This window comes from Strix aluco, chromosome 4, assembly GCF_031877795.1.
Source record: "Strix aluco isolate bStrAlu1 chromosome 4, bStrAlu1.hap1, whole genome shotgun sequence".
NCBI lineage: Eukaryota > Metazoa > Chordata > Aves > Strigiformes > Strigidae > Strix > Strix aluco.
The window spans coordinates 101,051,489-101,071,331 of record NC_133934.1 but is presented as its reverse complement, the minus strand read 5'-3'; the positions used below and the strand labels follow the sequence as shown (position 1 = coordinate 101,071,331).

General features: G+C 34.7%; 1 long non-coding RNA gene across 1 annotated transcript; it reads right to left on the bottom strand.

Annotated features, from left to right (window-relative positions):
* Positions 1–2,847: 2,847 nt before the first annotated feature.
* On the bottom strand, positions 2,848–18,965 carry LOC141922407 (uncharacterized). The gene is made up of 5 exons (XR_012622978.1): positions 18,017–18,965; positions 17,023–17,113; positions 16,212–16,339; positions 6,309–6,467; positions 2,848–6,049 (listed from the first exon to the last, which is right to left on the bottom strand). It is a non-coding gene; the product is annotated as an uncharacterized LOC141922407 (long non-coding RNA).
* Positions 18,966–19,843: the final 878 nt, after the last annotated feature.

The window sequence follows — 19,843 nt, the reverse complement described above, 5'->3', positions numbered from 1 at the left end:
CATTTTCTTACTGATTTTTGTTTCTAGAATCCAAATCCAAAGTTACTGAAGATACTGAATACCTGGGATACTGAAAGGAAAGAAACCATTCACTCAATGAAAAGAGGCTTATACAGTTTAACTTTAGTTTAGTTTAGTCTAGTTTAGTTCAGTAGAAATAAAAATGTGCATTGATTAAGTTAATGGAAGCATTTTGTTTTGCTTCTCCTCCGATTTTAATAAATCTAACTGGTAAGACTCTTGCATGCTTGGGAACATCTCACACAGTAGATCTCCATGATGAAAAAGTAACTCTGGAGATTTATAGAACAAAAAGATTACAGAACCTTAAAGTAACATTGGAGGGAATAAATTGTGTAGATAGCAGTGAGATATTTTCTATCAGGTGGCAGTAGATGAAGATCTGTGGGGAAGCCAATAGCACAGAAATTTGCCTGACATAAAGTTAAAGAGCAATTCTGATGGGGAAATGTAGAATGAGCATATGTCTGCTCCACATGGATATTAAACTTTGGATGACATTTTCCTTAAAAAAGAAAAACAACTTTTAATATTTCCTCTTTTGCTGTGGACTATCTGCTGCACTGTTTGTAATAATGTGAGAATCATCCTTCAGGCACCACTTAACCTATCTAAATGCAAAAAGATGAATTTGGAATACTATCAAAGCACATATTGAATAAAAAGAGCCATTCTGCTTCAGCAGCAACACAAGAGACCTGGTTTTTATTATGCATGTGAAGTGTTTAATTTAAACTGTTAATAGCTAACCAGGTCTGGCCTAGAGCTATGCATTTCTGGGAAAAAATTCCATGAACAAAAACCCCTCTACCTCCCTTCAATTCTTTCTTCACTAAAGTCAAAGAGAGAGTGAAAAAATAATTCTGGAAAATATGAAGATTGTTTACATGAAATATCTTTTTCCCAGAATGTGCAGAGAAAGAAAGTAAAAAGTTTATAGCTCATACTGAAAAGCCTAGCAGCCTTAGCATTACCTGTATTAGAATGTCTGGAAGACAGGAATACCTTACAATGGAGTTTGAAGTTGAGCTAGAGGTTGTCAGGGGAGCATACACAATTTATGAAAAAGGTATCTTAGATGTCTATGATTTTCAGATGTTTAGGTGTATGTGGCTAGCTTTGCACAGAGGAATGCCAGCCTCAGCATGGAGCCTAACTCCGTCTCTCAGATTAAGGGAATTTGCCATTATTCAAGATTTTTTACATATGTTATTAATAAATTACACTAATAAAATATGTTTATCATTCATAATGAGTAAGTTTATTTTAATAAGAAAATAACTATTCTTACATTTAAAGTTTTCAATAAAATTCCATTTTGGGGAAAAAAGGATTATCTCTTTTTTTTTTTTTATACTGCTTTAAAAGATTTCAGAAATGTTATGCTTTTTGACTTGACATTTGATTAGCTAGAAAGATGGGAAAATGCCAACATAACATACCTACCATAGTAAATCAATTTTAAATTGAATATTATAGAATCCAGACACTGTGTACTCTTCCATAATTAAACTAGCATATATACAGTTCAAACAGAAGGCAAAAGTTCAAGATCTTTTTTGCCTAAAGCATTTATATTTTCCACTGAAAGTAACTATTGTCCAAGCCTGCCTGGTTTTGACATACAGATTTCAAATGATTCCTAGCCCAGTCTGAGAAAGAAGAAATTCAATTTTAAAGCGAGTGAAAATTAATTTAGCTGCCTAATCATTCTTTCTCTAGTAAGTGATAGGATATCTACTAATAGATGTTAATAAACTAAAATACAGCAAACAGAATAAATATATAATTTATGGTTAGCAACTGTTCTAGAAAAGGATAACAATTTTAGCCATAAATTACTCAGAATGTAATACTCTGAGAGTGTCTAATAATGGACAATAAAAATTATGCTGAGTAGTGCCCAAAATGAAATGGTATCCAGTATTATAGTCTTGTAAAAGAACCTTCCCAGGGATGAAAAGGTTAATTTCCACAATAAACTCTTAGGAATTCAGCAATATTTCCTTGATGACAACTGGTGACTTTCTTTGTTTTCCTTTTAGGCCTGTCTTGGTTTGGTTAACAATAGATTTTCAGAAGGTAAACATACACTTAATTATTTCTCTTCCTTTTCATAGTTTGATCTGATGGAAACCTGGCTTACCAAAGAATCTACATTAGCCTTTGCTGTTAATATACAGACAAAATACTGTTTCTCATTTCAAATGGATTCTATTGGATTGTATGCAACCTTGGGAATTCATATCTCCTGGCAGCCATAACTAATCATTAATTTATTTTCTTTCTGTTGACAAGTACTTTTGAATTACTAAACCAAATCAAATTATATTTAAATCAGACTGTCTCAAGTTCAGTGGCAACATAAGACTAATGGACTTCTTCACCTTTACATGACTTTGATTTTTAATCAGTCCAAGTGACCATGCTGGAATGAGATTACTGTGGTTTATGGTACAAGAACTAAGAGTCAAGAAGAGGTGAAAATGAATCTAACGTAATTTACCAGTCAATTAAAAATGTGTCCCACATTAAAAAGAAAAAAACCTTAACAACAAAACCACTTTCTTATGTAAGGTGTTATTTTAAAATATTGTAACTATTATTTGCCAAAGAAATACATAAATATCTGAAAACTTACTTCTCCATACACAGTCCACCCCTACTCCAACTGCAAGATGTACAGATCCGTAAAAATGAATGGTCATGTAGAATGGGGCAGAAGAACAAGGCAAATATATTTCTTACACTTGATTCTTAATACTTGTTTAGATTTTACTGTGGGTTAATCAAAAATCTGTGAAAGTTAAGAAGTTTAAACTTCAGTTTAATTTTAAGACTGCCATTTTTTAATAAAGTAACAAGCGAAATAATGCAGGTTAAAGTTCATTCCATTTTTTTTTTTTAACCAGAAAAAGTCAAATAATAAAGTAAGTAAATGTTACTGGCTGAACAGTTAACATAATATAACTTAAATGCATCGTCCTTGTACTTCCAGTAGATGGCAGGTATAGTACTTCAAACTTTAAAAAACTCAACAAAACTCTTCATTTTTTGAAACAATAAGATGCTATTATCTGCAAAATTTTGCTTATAATACAAATGTCTTTCCATATACATGTATTTTTACATTTAATATTCTTATAGAAGATATATCAAGAAGAAAAGGAATGTTTAATACAAACATATTAAATACTAAAAGCAAATTATAAAGTAATAAAAATAGAACACACTGAATGACACTTACAGAGAACTGGAATGATCAGAACAATATTCACAATAAAATAAAAACAACTGGCAATCTTAAAATAGGAATTCGAAATAAGAAACTTTGCATTTATTTCTCTTTTTCATAAATCTGCCTCTTTTTAAGGCAATGGATATATTTTTTTCCATAAAGGAACTTTCAATTTTCTGTTATGTGTCACCGAAAAATGAAGAACCATGAAAGGACAGTCATGCATTTACAAATTCAGAGATTCCAGCAGTGAGGTTGTCAGCTAAACCAAAATCAACATACAGAAGAAATTATGACTTTTTTTTTTTTTTTTTTTTTTTAACTTCAAGATTGAGTAATAAAATCCTACTTGCAGCAGAGAAGTTCCCCCTCTCTCAGAGCACAGGATCACTAATACTCAGTTACAGATTAGGGACAAAACCTTTCATTTTCTTTCCATTGTCAGTATGTGACCCCATGCCTTATTCACTGCACACTGCTACAACTTCAAACTACTCTGACAGTACTTTTCTGTAAGCGCATTTTTTGTGGGCTCATCAGTTTCATAATGTCATGAATGCCAGTTTATCTTGACCAAGGTTTGGTGGGTTGACTTTCTGATATCACCTCTGTTTTAGAAAGGGGAAAACTGAGATGTTTTGAGATTAAGGTCAAAAGTATTTGCAAATGTTCATTGAATTATCTGACGTTTTTTGGCAGTGGTGGTGCATGTTAAGTGTTATAGCATTACAAATATATTAAAAACAATCTTTATTAATTTTCATTTTAGTCATAAGTGCAAGTCGAATGCAAAAAAAGACAATTGCACACCCAGTGAAAATTTCTGAGATCGATAGTTTAAAGGAAAAGACTAACATCACACACAAACTGCCATTAAAATCAACATCTAAATACAATTTTCCAGGCAGGTTTCCCCATCTTCATAATGCAAACATCTTGTGTTCATTCTATTCTGTGCTTTGTTCCAGCTTCTGCACAAAACAGAAGAGCACCTACTTTCTAGCTGGTTTCCCTAGGCATCTGCTCTTTGGTCACATAGCACTGAAAGAAGGTGGTGGAGTCATCCCACAAGCGTGTTTACTGATCTTGGTTTCTCTGCTCAAACTCACTATATGAATATTAATTATTCTGCTTATTTCCTGCCTTGCAGCTCATATCCTCCAACCACCTCTCATTACATTCCAGATGGTTTATCTTTGTCCTTAGTTAACCCTCCTGTCCTCTAATCAATATTGGCATTAATTTGTTTTCCTTTTTGTTTTCTTTCCATCCAACCTTCTCCCTGGCTTCTCATGTCCATATATCTGCCAGACTATTTTACTTGCTCCTCCACATTCTAAGTCAGGTCAAATGTTCCTCTGTGGTTCCTATCCCTCCTCCAACTTTTCCTGAAAACAATACACTGTTATCTTGTTTCAATCTTCCTACACAATCAGTTTTGGTTTTGGTTTTAACAGCAATTCACTGCCCACCTTCAATGTTTCACAGTTTAGACACCTGACTCCCTTCTTCTACCCTCAGTATTTCTCCTAGACTCAGGTGCTATGAGTCCCTTCATTGCAGTTCTAAGATGCCAGCCTTGAATGAAATGCTTTCCTTTCTTCTATTGTCTGGAATTCACAAAACAAGGTATTATGTTATATCATGAAAAAAAGCAGTAACAGATTATCATGAACACATCAATATCTATTACGCTCTTCAGTCCAGGGCCTAATATTGACTCTCTTCCTAAATGGAAAAGCTCGTGCAAGGAAGCCTGGCTTTTGTCACGTACTCTAAAGTTTGCCTGCTCGGTCCTACTGTGAAGATGGCAAAAGTCCAATCTTGTCAGTAATAAGAGGCGTGAGAGATTAAGTGATTATGGAATCAACACTGAACATTATGAAGCATCCACTGAGCATGTACAAATAAAGTTTGCTAAAGGCCTGTTACCTGAATGAATTCTCATGTTTGAAGGAAATGAGAAGACTTCCATATGAATAGGAAAGATGTCAAATCTCCCTTTCTGCTTATAAATATGTGAACTGTAGAGTTTTTCAAGGAAAAGCGCAAGGTTTTTTACACGCTGATTTATTTTCCTCTGCTTCATTCCTGGAAACCATGCAATTAGTTTTGGTTGAATTAAAAAATAAAACAAAATAAATTCTCATGCAGGTGCCAAATATGAAAGATTTCAGTGAAATGGATAAATTACATAAAGTTGTATGCAACAGATAATAGAAAAGTAACCTTAATAAAAAGCAGGAAACTTTAACAGGTGATGATACCAGCTCTTCATTTAATATGTGTTCATACAAAGCACATGGCGTAGCAATAGCTTTACAGAAAAAACCCCTTCTCATAACTTCCCCAGTGTTTCATCTGTAGTCTGCCTATTTCCTGCTTTGGTCATTGCACTGAGGTCATAATTTGGATCACAAGAGTTGGTTTGGTTTGAGTAGAAGAGGAATTTCTAGTGAAGCCAACTATGTCTTTAATCCAGTCTTATTTATTATCAAAAAATCTCTTTTTTGTACACAGAAGGAACAAAATAGGAGATGTTATCTTTGTGTATGTTGTCATGCTGCAGATAGCAATCAGAACAAAAAGCTGCTCCAACACTTTTTTTTTTTTTTTGATTTGGAGGATCACAGGATCAGGTTCCTGGCATTTCTTTGGAATTCTGTAGCATTTCATTCTTTGTGGCACTTTTTGCTGCTTCACTCTCACATACATAGACAAAACATGGAATACAATCTCTTCATCTGTCCATCTTTAGATACATTTTTTAAAAAAATCGAGAGGTTTCCCCTAATTATAAATATAATAAAAAATAGAGACACTAATTATAGATCAGCCTGAACTGTTTAAGTCTTCAGCCAAGAGCCACTTTTCCAAGAAATGTGTCATTAATATTTAGCGCTTTTTAAAAGTGGAACTTCCTTAGATTAAAAAATTGAGTTTGCACAAATCATTAAAAATTCTAGCTAATCGGTTTTCATTTAAATGGCTTACTGCATATACATGTTACATACATACATGTTATGCAAGATAACAAATTTACACTTACCATACAAATGTGAAAAGGACCATTATCTTTTTGGACAATAAAGATACTTAATGCTGATGAAAATACATGATTTTTCATTAGAACCGAGTAGCACTATTAACCTCAGCTGTCTTCCATATTCTTGGTCACTTTTTTTCACATGGGAAGAAGAATCTTTCCCTGAGAATATAGAAAAGAGGTAAGCAATAAAAGATTTCAGGAAGTAGGCCAAAACAATGTTCACTACTTAATAATATTGCAAGCCTGATTCAGTCCAGAGTCTTGAATCTATTCCCTGTGAACATATTACTGTTAAAAAAAGACAAGGAAGAGAGAATGGAGTTTTAACATGGCACTCTGTAGTCAGTTTATTTCACAAGTGTTGAAGGCTAGTTGAGAAAGTGGAAAATTTTTGAAGATCTTGTCACATGCTCCAAATATGTCAAACAGACCTAGAACTAAAGCTCCGAATGTGTACTTAGGGATAACACTATACAACAATAACTTTTTTATGCTTCTCTTGCAGCATGGCATGCTCTTCCTTTGTTTGCCACAATGAACTGCGGAATATTCCTGAGGAATTCATTTCCATTACATATTTTTTTTCTTTTCACATTACCACTCAGTAGGACCGCAACACAGAAAATTGCAGGAAGATTTTCCTATAATGCAAATCTTCACTATGTCACCAGTACATAAAGCAGCAAGCCCCCCAAAAAGATACATAGTAATACATGACAAAGACTAACACAAAAGAGATGAACAGGGATATCTGAATTCAAATTAATTTAGAGAATATCCTGTGTACTTCAAATTCAACGTAAATATCCTGCTATGTGGAATTATCAGTAAATATTATAAGACGAAATTATTTAAATATTGTTCTAGTACTGCAAAGTTCCTGAAATTTGAAAAAAATAACCAGCCAACAAATCTTGTTTGTGTAGTTTCAATAAACTGCACTGGGAAACTGTCCGGTGTTAGCAGCAGTCTAGGAAAAAAACCCAAATAACAACAAAACTCCAAAAAGCAGATCCGAAAGCCAAAACCAAAATCCCCAACAAATCATGGTTGTCAGTATTTAGATTCATTTTGCTGAAAAGCTGCACAAACAGTTGTACTGTCTTCTTTCCCCTGGCACATTCAGTTGTTTCTTTTGTCACCCGTTCTGTCAGCAGAGGATAATAAATTTTTTTTTTTTTCTCCAAACAAGATCTGCTTTAACTGAAATGCTCCAAGCTGCTACACATGTGTAGTGGAAAGGCCTGGCCTAATCAGTTTTCCTCCTTGCTCAGTGACAAATGCAGCAGAGAGTATCACCACCTCTGGAGGCTCTGCCCAGTCAGAGCTCTAAAGCAGCCCAAGGCTTCTTGTTTACTTGTAGATGTCAAAAGTAAGTTTCCTGTTCTCTAGAGGCTCTGGCCAAAAATCTAATCACAAACACATGCATGGAAGTGGGAGCCATTAGTCTTAGGAAATTAAGTCATTGAACTGTGAGGAAAAAAAGTTTGAAGTAGACATTTACTGGAATTTTCAAAATCATTATTTGAAATACAGCAGCTAGCTCTCTCTGAAATTGAGTGTGACCAGACTAACAAGACCATTTTGAAAACACTATCAAAACTTTTTAAAAGCATGAATGCTGGCACAAATTCCCCAAATAATGATAGTACAATACAGGACTAGAAAACATGTTTACTTCTATGTCCCTGTACCGACAATGGAGAGAGACAAGCAGCTCTATAGAGTGAGTCAGTTCATGAAACACATAGAGGTGCATATCTCTGACCATTGATTAAGGAACTTAATTCATTTAGGAGCCTCTTTTAAGTGCATTAAGAACCATGGGATTCATCTGAATGAATGGACAAGAGGATCTTTAGTTTCATGAGTTCAAAAAGTCCAAGGGGCAGGATATAAAGTCGTTCAGCAATTGTGTGGACCAAATAAGAGAATTTTGGATGACTTTTCAATAGCACTGGAACAGAGAAGGAACACTAAAGCAAAAAATTAAAAACAAACCAGCTTAATGTGCACGGACTTTGATATCTGGGCTCTCTCTGTCAATCTTTTTCAGAATAGAGACAATTTTTAAAAGGAGAAAAGAAAAATAATAATTTTCTTGATATGACAAAGACTGGAATTTTAAATGTGAGCATCAAATGAGAACAAATATTCTCAGCCCTGTTGAGAGGTTTCATTTTTTTTTCATATGAAAGAGAACAGAATGAAGAAAGGAGTGTACATTTGAAGTGATGATGTTACAATAACCAGAGATAATCCTGGCCATGCATTTATTCTTTTGAGAATAGAAAGCCTACTTGCTTTAATCATCACATCACCATGGATCCATTACTGTTATGGAACATACATTTGCTTAACGATCTCTTCAATACTGAGTAAAACTACTCTAACTAGGGAGGTGAACCTAGTAAGAAGGCCTGGAATAGAAGAAAGAGAAAATAATAGTTTTAATTTTTAATTAATTGCTTGTAAAATAAAGTAAATGAAGCTATTTCTCTTCTTACATTAAAGTCCAATAAATTGTCTGTAGGTCATAGTATTCTGACATAGACCTGGAATCTGAAGGGTTTGCACATAAACTAACCTATTAAATTTGTCTTCACCTCATTGGGGCTAATTTAATTTCCAATTTTTCCAGGACATTTATATCCAGCTGCCATGCCTTGTCTTACATGAAGGCAATTCTTGCAGAAAAGCCTGCTAACAAATTATCCTGTGTCTATTATAGAGTCTCAAGTGTCAGAGACTGGGATGCGACATAGTTGGATATTTCTAATACAATGATTTGTCAGTCCATAGGTTTCAATGATGAATTTTTTATCATGTTTCAGAACTGGGCCAAATCACAATTTGTATCTTCTGTTTTGGTCAGGTTGTAGTCAGAAAAAATAAAAAAGTCTCTGGTCTGTTAATTAAGAACTGCACGTAATAAAGAGCTGTGTGTTGCAAAACAGATGACTGACTGGCCTTATCATGTCCCCATTTTCCTCAAGGCAGAACTCTACCAGTATTATGAAGATTTTTGATGCAGAGCAACCCATGTATCAAACTTTGATCAGGAAACATGGTGGATCTTCCTTTAATTCTATATCTCTGATGTTTAATTCACTGCAAATTAAGCAGTGAACCTAAAAGAGGACAAATTGCCAGACAAATGCTACCCTGCGTAGGCTGTTCTTTGCAATATGGATGTTTCAACTAGAAAAAAGGTCAACTGCATCCAGAAAGAATGTTTTAGAAGTTTTTAATATTAAAAGTAAAACTGCACAATGTTCACAAATACCAGCAACTCATTACAGAAGAATCATGTTGGTATAAAAGCTGCTGTTTTCAAATGTAGACTATTTAAAAGATCTCAAAGAATTATGAAATTATTTTTTGTTTTCCTTTTGCAGAAAGCTTTCTGTCTGTGGAAATGTCTTTAAGCAGATTACAGTTCAATCCATTCTTCAGCCAAGATCACCTCCTGATTCTTTTCAAACTACTTTTTAAATTTCTGTTTATCATGAGCAGACATTAACATTTGCTATCCAAACTTCTTGCTTAAGTGTGATATCTAAGATAAACCCTAATTGGATGAATTTATTGTAATTGATATTATATGCACATATGACTGTGATTGTTCAAGTTTACTGATTTTCTGGAAATATTATTTCATTAAGAATACATAGTACTGTGGAAAAAGAACAGAATATATATGCATATGAATGAAAATCTGTTTATTTAAAGTTTAAAATGTATTTCAGAAATATTTTTTAAATCTCTGTCAAATATTTCTGTAGAGCTTTCAAGTTTTAATAAAATTAAGTGAGACTTAAAACCAGTCACTGAATTCAAAAATAAAAAAAATTCTATACACCCAGCTAATACTTTGAATACATTTTCAAAATATTCATAAACCCGTCTCTCTTCTGCAAATAGCAGTCTGTGGGATAATGTTCATGAACATCATGGGATTCCTATCGTTCCAAATATGTGTTATTGTATTCCTGAAAGGAATAAGGGAAGCAGGCTCAGAAACTTTGCCATGAAACACTTCAGTTACAACAGCTGAACTTTATCTCAGGCAGAATAAACTTTTGACGAAGAATTCTGGCGGAAATGTTGAACATCTATCTTCATGAACAGTATAGAGGATAAATGATCCAAGTGATCTTATTTCAAGAAGCACTTTGTGAGTGTTAACTAGAGAATTCAGAGCTTAATCCAGCTTCTTACCATATATTCAACATAAAGATTTAATTTAATCTAGTGTTATAGAAGAAAATTTAAATATGCCAGACTCAGGAAATTCAAAATGCAGGTTCTCACAGCTGCTGGCATTGAGCCCCTTTGCAGACATGTAAAATTTTATTAGAACAATGCTGTGAGTATATGCTGCTGTGGCTACAATGCAGTTAAGTGACAGTGGCTGTGAAAAATATAAAATTCAATTTCCTGACTTCTGCATACTGTTCACATCCTCCCGAATTAACATAAATATTTGTAATGAATATAATATTTGGCATTCCACACTGAATTGTTTTGGCTTTTGGAAAAACAGATGATTTTTCATTGGAAAGCACATATGTAATCTGCCAACTATTGATTCAGTTTAATGAAGTGCTGTATTTTAAATGTACTGCAAATCTTTAAATATATTAATAGCTGATATTTTCAGTTCATGGTTTGTATGTTTTGTCTACTGCAAAATGTCTAAAAAGGTAACATATTCGAAGCTTTAACTAAAGCTCCTGGGGGAGGGGGGATTGATTGAGATGAGAAAAAAATGTTTTCTGATAATTAGCTCCTCTCTTCCCACCACAGTCTCTAAAGAGTTTCCACTACAGATTTGTACCAGTATGATTTGTATTTGCTTACTTTGAGATACTGTTTGCTGGTTGAAGACTCACAGAATTTATGAAACTTAAATGAATGTATTTGACTGTTTTGGTGAATATAGAGGAGGAAGCTTATGATGAGGAATAGCTGCAAGGGTCTACAAAGCATAAAGATCAATCACCCTAATATTAAAGATGTGAGTCACTGGAGTGCTGATAAATATAATTAACTATTTCCTAGACCACATCACCTGAGATTAAGTCAAAGTAATACAGACCGGCTGTTCCATGATCCCCTGACCCCAACTGTCATTGCTGCAATTAATATGGACCAGCCAAACAGGACCACCTAGGATTTTAATGAGTCAAGCTTTAGCCAAATGCCTGCTCTTTGCTACATCTGTAAGGACTTTCACATCTGTGCCTTAAAGAAAGAAGATATAGGTACCTAAAACTAATATTTCATCAAATTTCTTCAACTAGATCAGAGTTATGAAAAAAAAAACCCCTTGTAACAGATTTATCTAGATATTTATAAAGAGCTCTCCACAATGCTGTGTGCTCAAGTCTGAACTGAAAGAAGTAGCTGAAGGTTTGCACCAACACACATGCATACACAGGCTTCTCCTCCTCAGAGGAAAGCGTATTCATTCTTTCTTGGCATGAGGCACATGGGGGGCAAGTGGTTATTGAGCTAATTTGATATTGGTGACACCTGAATTCAGTTCCCTGCTCTATCACAGAACAATGTGTTCCATAATTTATGAGAAATTGTCTCAGCTGTAAAGTGCAGTGCACTGGTATGAAATTAAGCTTTAAATAAATTTGTGTCCCTGTAGCTGGCTAACTGCAAAGTATAAAGCTTATATGTATATTAGTTTAAAGCAAGACTGCCTATCTTTGTTTTCACAAAGCGTTATGAATTACAAAGGTGCTTCATTCCACAACTCTCAATATGGGAATAATAGTTCTGCTCTGCTTTGCAAAGCTGCTGCAAAAACAGTGAGGTATTCAGATAGCATGGGATGAACACCTCAAAGAATTCTAATACATTGCTACTCTAATACCTGCAAGGTAGCCAGTGGAAGTCCACTGATTTGTGTCCTCAGCAAAGATATGTCTTCAAAGTAGGTCTGAAAAGCATGAAGAAAAAGGATATTTTTTCCTACTTTTAGAAATATTAAAGATTAGTCTTTACCCTGACCCATAACTACTATATGAAAATAATCTGGTGGCAAAGGGACAAACAGTATTTTAAAAAAGCATATAGCCCATAGGCTGGATTAAATCACAAAGGTAGGTTATCTGCCCACATCACAGAAAAGCTCCCTATATTCAGATTGTCCCACTTACAGCCCTTCTGAAAGCAAAAATCCTTTTCCAGCTGTACAATTCAAATAATTCAACAGTTGCTGAACTAAACTGTAATAGGAAGTGGCTTTTCTTTAGAAGTTTTGGAGCAACTTCCTGAAGATGTATTGTGTGTTGCTTTCATAATGTATGAAGACTAACCCTAACATCACAAAGGTTGTTGAAAACTCTTGTTAGCCATGATCAGCCTGCAAAGTTGGCTATAGTTTGTTCATTGAAACAAATAAGCTTTAACAAATAAATAGTATTTTCTTGTGACAGTGCAATTGACCCCTATGCACCATAGCATCATTTCTGTGCAAGCGCAGCATTCCGTGATTATGCTTTTGGTATTAGGGAATAGATATTTACAGATATACCCTTGTTGATTCAGGTGCATTATCAGTTTTTAACTGTTTTTTTCCATTTTTAAGTGACTAAGAAGAATTTGTTTAAACAAAAGTTATTCAGAATCAGGTTAAAAATTAAACCAAAAGAAATTTGAGATCCTAAGGTGAAATATTTAGCAATCTTTTCTGCATCTCTAATGTCTTACTATGCAGCTGTGCTGAAACTATCAAGGTACAATGACACTGGTGGTACCCCCTGAAGACCAGATTTTCTGATTGTCTATAGACATTTACACACCAAGTTCCAGCTCCTACAACCTACAGAAAGGAAACTGCCTGACTCAGGTGGATACCTACTAAGAGAAGGAGTAGAGCAACCCATATCAGGAGCTAAAGCTTTGTCATTGTTCTTTCTGTACATACGTGTCCTGGTACCCCGCAGAATCTCACCAACGAAGGTCTGTTCTCTGCCTTATTGGCTGAGCCTCCAGGTGAAAATTTGAGTTGCTTCAGTGTTGTACAGAGAACAATACAGAGCAAATTTCCCCTTGAGGATAAACAACACACTCAAAATGGTACTTTTGACTTCATTCATTCTAGGCAGAAGGAACAGATTCCATGTAAGTTTATATTTAAGGCCAAATACCTATCTCAAAACCAAATGGACACATGGGGGTCAGTGCAGGCAATGGCATATCTGTAGCTCAAAACATTTTATACCCTAGTAACAGCCATTCTTATTCGGCTTTTCACTCTGTCTCCATGGTGCAGAGCTGCAGGTAGTCCTATGACTCATTCACAAATGGTACAGCTATTAGGACAAAAATGAAGGAAAGGAATGTAGGAGAGTGAATGCAGTGCACAGCCAGAATGGGTCACTGATGAACACCAGAGATTTGAGGGACATGATGACATCAGGTACACGGCTGTGCATGATGCTTGTCATCAATGCATGCTGCTGTTGGTCAACGTCCTCTCAGGATCTGATGATCCTGGTTGCTATTCCACCACTATCTCTGTTTGGAGAAGGTGTAGCCATCAAAATACTTCTTGAGATGTAGGTTGTTCTTGCTTTAGAACAACTAAAAGCACCTCTCAGAATAATAAATTCAGATTAAGTTCTTTACTCTGTCTCAGTTTAAGATTGCATGGAAAATTCTCTAGGCTCCACAGGCTCCTTTTTATGCTTCCTTTTCTAGGAGATGTGATCCTCAAAGCATTTTCAAGTTCTACGGTTGGATCTTTGTGCTCACAAAGAATCCAGTGAAGCTCTTCGCTTGTCTTGCTATCTATGCAAAATTAATTAGAGGACTGGGTTCTACACTTGGAATATAAAAATATTTATTATTTGTATTTAAAAGACGAAATAGGTTATAGGTGGTTAGAAAGATATATACATCCAAGAGTTTGATATTCACAAAGACCATCTTAAATTGTCTATTTTTCTCTCCTAGTTCTGGAGTTAGCAGAAGATTGTTGATAAGAAGTTCTTGATAAACGAGAAACAAATCTGCTTTATAGACCTCTAGAAGAGAGATTTCTGAGGCAAATATATTATCACGTCTTTACAACACAGACCCAGAATGTTATGGCCTGATACTTTCTTGTTGAACCTAATAATGTGTAGTACAAAATGTACAACTTTTAGAAAATCATCCACTTCTGTTTGGAAGATATCAACATATAAATTTCTCCACTCTCTTTGAGAGACTCCAAAGGGAAAGATGAAAACATGTGCCTTTTTTCTATAAGTTTGATTTCAGGGCTTTTTTAATGTCATTTTTCTTCTAAAAAATCCTTTATTCTTCATAATATTTAGCATGATCAAGATCAGATTACTTATGCTTATTTTTACATGGCCCTGTTTGTCTATCTATATTTCTATCTAATTTCACATTGCTACATTCTCTTATACCTCTGAAAGACATGATTCTAATCAAGTTATCTTTAAGACTCTCTTCACATGTTTCATTGTGTCAAGATCAATTAAATTTAAGCATAATCAAACACAGTTAATATGTTTGAAATGTCTTCCTACTCCATCTTATGATTTCCTTGTTGATATAACCCAGGATGGCAATGCTGCAGCATTGTATAGGGCTTCATGTTGAGATGTTTGTCTACTATGACAACGAAGAGATACACTTTTATTCCAGTGATTAAGCCTCAAATGTGATTTAAATGAAAGGGCATTTTCTTTTATTACTTAAGGATGTATTCAGCAATTAAGTCTTTTTTATGTGCAGTTATTTTTCCTATCTTGGAGCAAGGCACAGGAACAGGGGTTTTGTTTCCTGTGTGTATTTAGTTCTACAAGGTTATCCTAAATAAAAATACAATGCAATTAGTGTAAGAGTGAAGTTTCATTAAGCCATTTACAAAGCTTGTATGGAACAACTTTTAGTGTTCATACAGTATGTAGTATGTGGTTACATAGTTTACCAGTCTTTTATTTGTTGCATATGAAAATGAAATGAAATGTTTCTTAATGTGAATTTCAGCTATAAGATGAAGTTAAGATTGCAAGGCCGTGACTGTAAAAGAAAGGAGAATATAGTTCTAATTATCTTAAAACCCAGCCTGCCGAATTGTTAAGGTTAATTTTTTAAATCCGAACATTTTCAAGTAAGAAACTGTGATGCACAATTGTAGTGCTCTTTGCAATAAATTCCTTTCCTGTGAATCTTCCCTCTTTCCATTTTTATCTTCCTCTCTCCTGCAGGTTCCTTGGGATCCCCTGCACCATTCCATTTCTTCATCCTCTCCCCTCCTGTGTAAAATACTAGGTTCCCCCATAATGTCATTCTTAGCTCTAGCTTTACAGTTTCATGCAGTGAAACCAAAGCAGCAGCAGTAACCAACTCCAATAAACATTAAAAGATCAATGACAATTTAGGTAAGAAATCTATTGATTCCCTGTTCCTATGGGCAGTCTCTCCTAACTCATTAAATCATTACAAGTGAGGAAATTCACACAAAACAATAGAGGAGCAGTGTTTATCAATTGTCTTATATTTGTTGTCTCAATAATCCCACCAAAGTATTACCTGGGCCTGTATGTGGTCTTAGTATTCATGCAGCAATCATTAAATAATTTAGGTTAAGTGTAATTTAATTTATTCAAATTATACTGTATGCCAAATTTTGTGGATAAAAATACCAAACCACACAGAAGTATGGTAAAACTAGTCCTAGTGGGACTAACTAGTCTAACAAGCTCAGTTAGCATCTTTTTAAATATCAGAGTAGGAAGTCAGTAGTCATTTCAGAAATATCTAGCTTCTAGATAAATTTCTAGCTCAATTTTAAAACTGCCTGTAAACCTATATCCTTTCCATACTTTGCTTAGATCACAAATAAACTCTGACATCCTTACTTACCCTTGGTCATTCTGCATGTTCGCTGCTTTGACTCCATAAGCTTTGCAGACAGCTGTTGATGGATAGTTAACAGCTTGTATCTCTTTCTTTAGGCTGTATCCGCTCCCAGAAGTAGTAGACACCCATTCCTACAGGTCAAAATCATGCATAAATTACAACATACATATCTGATTCTGCATGGGCAGTACTCTCATTCCCAGGACCTAGATTATTTTTTGAACTGCCAAAGAATTTCTGTGGAAATGACATGGACGCCTGGACAGCAGCCACAAAAATATTAGTGTTAAGTAACAGTATAACAGGTTCCTGATGTGTAAAGGAACAAAGCTTGTAAAATCAGTTATGCTTGTATGTATTCATAAGTGAACAGTACTTCAAGAACTTTGCTATAATAAAAACCACATTTAACTAAAATACAGTATAACTGATTTTCAGTAGCACACGTATTTTACTATCAATCTAGTTTCAAGAAAATTACCAAAATATAGCAAACACACTAGCTGATTGTTGAAAATTATCCCCAGCTAAATAGTGAGTATCATGTAATCATTTCTGAAGAGGAAACAGCTGTTATAAACTATTACAAAGTCTGACTCTCAGACCCAGAAATTTAAGGTCACTGCAGCCGAGAATTCTGTAGAATTGTATGACAGTGACATTCAGGAGACTGTTTAGTGAAATGGTGCTATGTAAGCGATAAAAAAAGTGTCCTTCACACTGCATACACTATTCAGAAATCATCTAAGAAGTAGCATTATGAAATTTCTGAATAAAACCTGTGCTGCATCTTCCTTTAAGGTACAATGACTACTTCATTTCCAGTATCCTCAGAATGGGAAGCACGTCTCTCAGATAGCAGTTTTAAGCAGCAGTGACTGCCTTGTTCCAGAAGTACTGTGCTCCTAAGAACCAGAGAGCTAGTGAGGACAATTTGCACAAATATGCACCAACAATGCCAAGATACTCATGCTTATCTGAATGCATCAGTTATTCTATCATCAAGCCATAACAAACATCCTCAAAGCATACTTTGCAATAAATGAAGCCTGTCCTATCCCAGAATTTTTCAACTATAGTGAGGTCAGTTTGGAGCACAGAGAAAAAAAAAAAAAAAAAACCCACCAAAAAAACCTCTTCCCTTCCAAACCAGCACACTTTTTGCTCAAAGAAAAGAAACAGGGTATGCAGACATTTGACATAAGAAAGCTTTATCCTGAAATCTTTCAGATACTATTTTAATGTTAATCTACCTTGTATGTCTATGGTCAGTTTGTCTAGAGATAAACTTACATAAGCAGAATACAGTTTTGCCAGTCTAAATCAGATTTTAACTTCCATTTCCAAAATATTTTAAAAAAATATATATCTTTTTGTGATCCATTTATAAAAAATACTACATTGAGTTGTCTCAGATTTTTAAACTTGAGTTTTAAATTTTTAAGCTTAATGTTTTTAAATGTTTTGTCCTAATTATCTAAAACATTTAGCAGAAAGTCATGGAAGATAATACTCTAAAACGTTCCTTTTAGAAATGCTGAAGCAACTTCAACAATTGGAAACATTTTTTAAAAAAACAACTAAACCAAAACAACAAACAAAAGAATTTGGGAGATTTACTAACAGTATTCACATCAACCAGTTATAACTTAAAATGTTATCATTTTCTCATGGAAATAAGTAGCTTATCAGAAAATTCCTAACCAGTTCTACAGCTAACATCTGCTTCTTATCTCCAAATAAATACCCAGGAGCTTATCTGTAAAACTATTTTCCAGTATTTCAGATATCAGCTCCATTTAACTTACCAGTTCAGCACCTAACACTGTACCGATCCCAGATCCAGTGACATTTGCATTTCCAACTCTAGTGTCCTTTTACTTTCCATCACAGTCTCCACATTTCTTCACAAATTTCTTTCCATTGTATTTATCAGTCTGTTTTTCTCTCTCTTCCTTGGTTAATTTTTTGTTTCAATGCTCTGCTTTTGAACCAAAGAACTTCCCCCCCAACAGTGTCTGCTTCAGGAGAGAAGTTATGGGAGCATGTGGTCCACTTGAAACATCATTTCAGCATCTGAAAACAGCAGAAAGAAAAAATGGTTTCGCTTTTGTAGACCTGTCTTTAATAAAGTCTGTTTTGCTGCTTAGTAAGAATGCAAATACCACAATCTGTACTCAACTGTAGAAAGCGGAAAAGTTCACATATCTTAACATAAACAGATTTGGCTGAAAGTTCAGTGTTAAAATATAAGTCTGTATAAAGAATATGTAAACCACATCTAGATGTGAGAGTTACTTCTTGCAAAACTTGAGGTTTCTGCTCAAGTTTGTTAATTGGAATAGACAATACATTACGTGCATTTCGCAGATCCTAATATAATGAAAAGTATCTTCTGCAAATATTGATACACTGTCAACAGAAAAGGTACATTGGATAACGCTGTCATCCATAATGCCTTTTTTGCAAGCAGGTGGCTAGTGCAGTAACATTGTTAATAACAATGAAAAAAATTAACCTAGTAGGGGGCAAAACAAGTTATAAAGTATTTAGATAATTTTTCAAATAGTGTCTGATAAACCTAGAATGTCAGGTTATTTAAATACCCTGCTGAAGCAATTACAAAATGATAAATACTTACCTCTGAAGATTAGTGGATGGGTGAGATACTGGACGATTCAGAGTAGAAAAAATGTGTTTAGGGCATTATTGACGTGTGAAAGTAGTCTAGAACAATTAAAAAACCCGTAAACACTGGAAGACAACAGTGGAATCAGTATCAGGCCAGCACTGATTTGCTGTAAAAGACAAATCATGCCAAACTAATCAAATTTCCTCCTGTTACAAAGCATAAGCAATAGGTGTGATGTATTCTGACTGATGATGTTTTTGACACAGTCTCATAAACCATTCTTCTGAGTAAACAGAGCAAATCAGGCTAGGAAGAAAATATTATAAAGTGGATGCAAACCTAGTTGGGTAATAACACTCAAAGAGCATGGGTGTGATGGAATTCCATGGGAGTCTGTACTTCATCCTGGTTTATTCAGTCCTTTACTAATGACTTGAATAATGACTATACCTTTTAAACTTGTGGATTATACAAAAAGGAGCCCAGACAGCAAATGCCATGGAAGCACTTGTGATTTGAATTCAAATGATCTTGACAAATATGTGTAACAGTCTGGAAAAACAGGATAAGTTTCTATACAGATATGTGCAATGTAGGATGCTTGTGCGGGAATAATCAACTTCAGATATGCAGAAATAGGAACAAAATAATAACTTAGCAGGAAAAGATCTGGAGCTTATAATGGACTGTTCTCTGGATGCAAATCAGTATGCCAAGATGCTAGACTGTTTGAAAAAATGGCATTAGGATGCCTGATCAAAGCAATGAACCTAGAGGTGTGTGCATGGTTCAGGAATGTGTGACATGAGGGAAACAAAAAATTCTGGTGGTAGAATGCAAAAATGGGTATCGGCCTGATTCAGCAATAAGAAGTGTCTTTGCCTACTTTAACATTTGATCTTTGTTGCAGGTTGAGGAGGTAAATTTTCAAGGATGAAAGCTGTTATTTTCAGCAGCAGCTTGGAAAAGTCCCTCTTCCACAGGTTCATGCTCTGCATGGAAC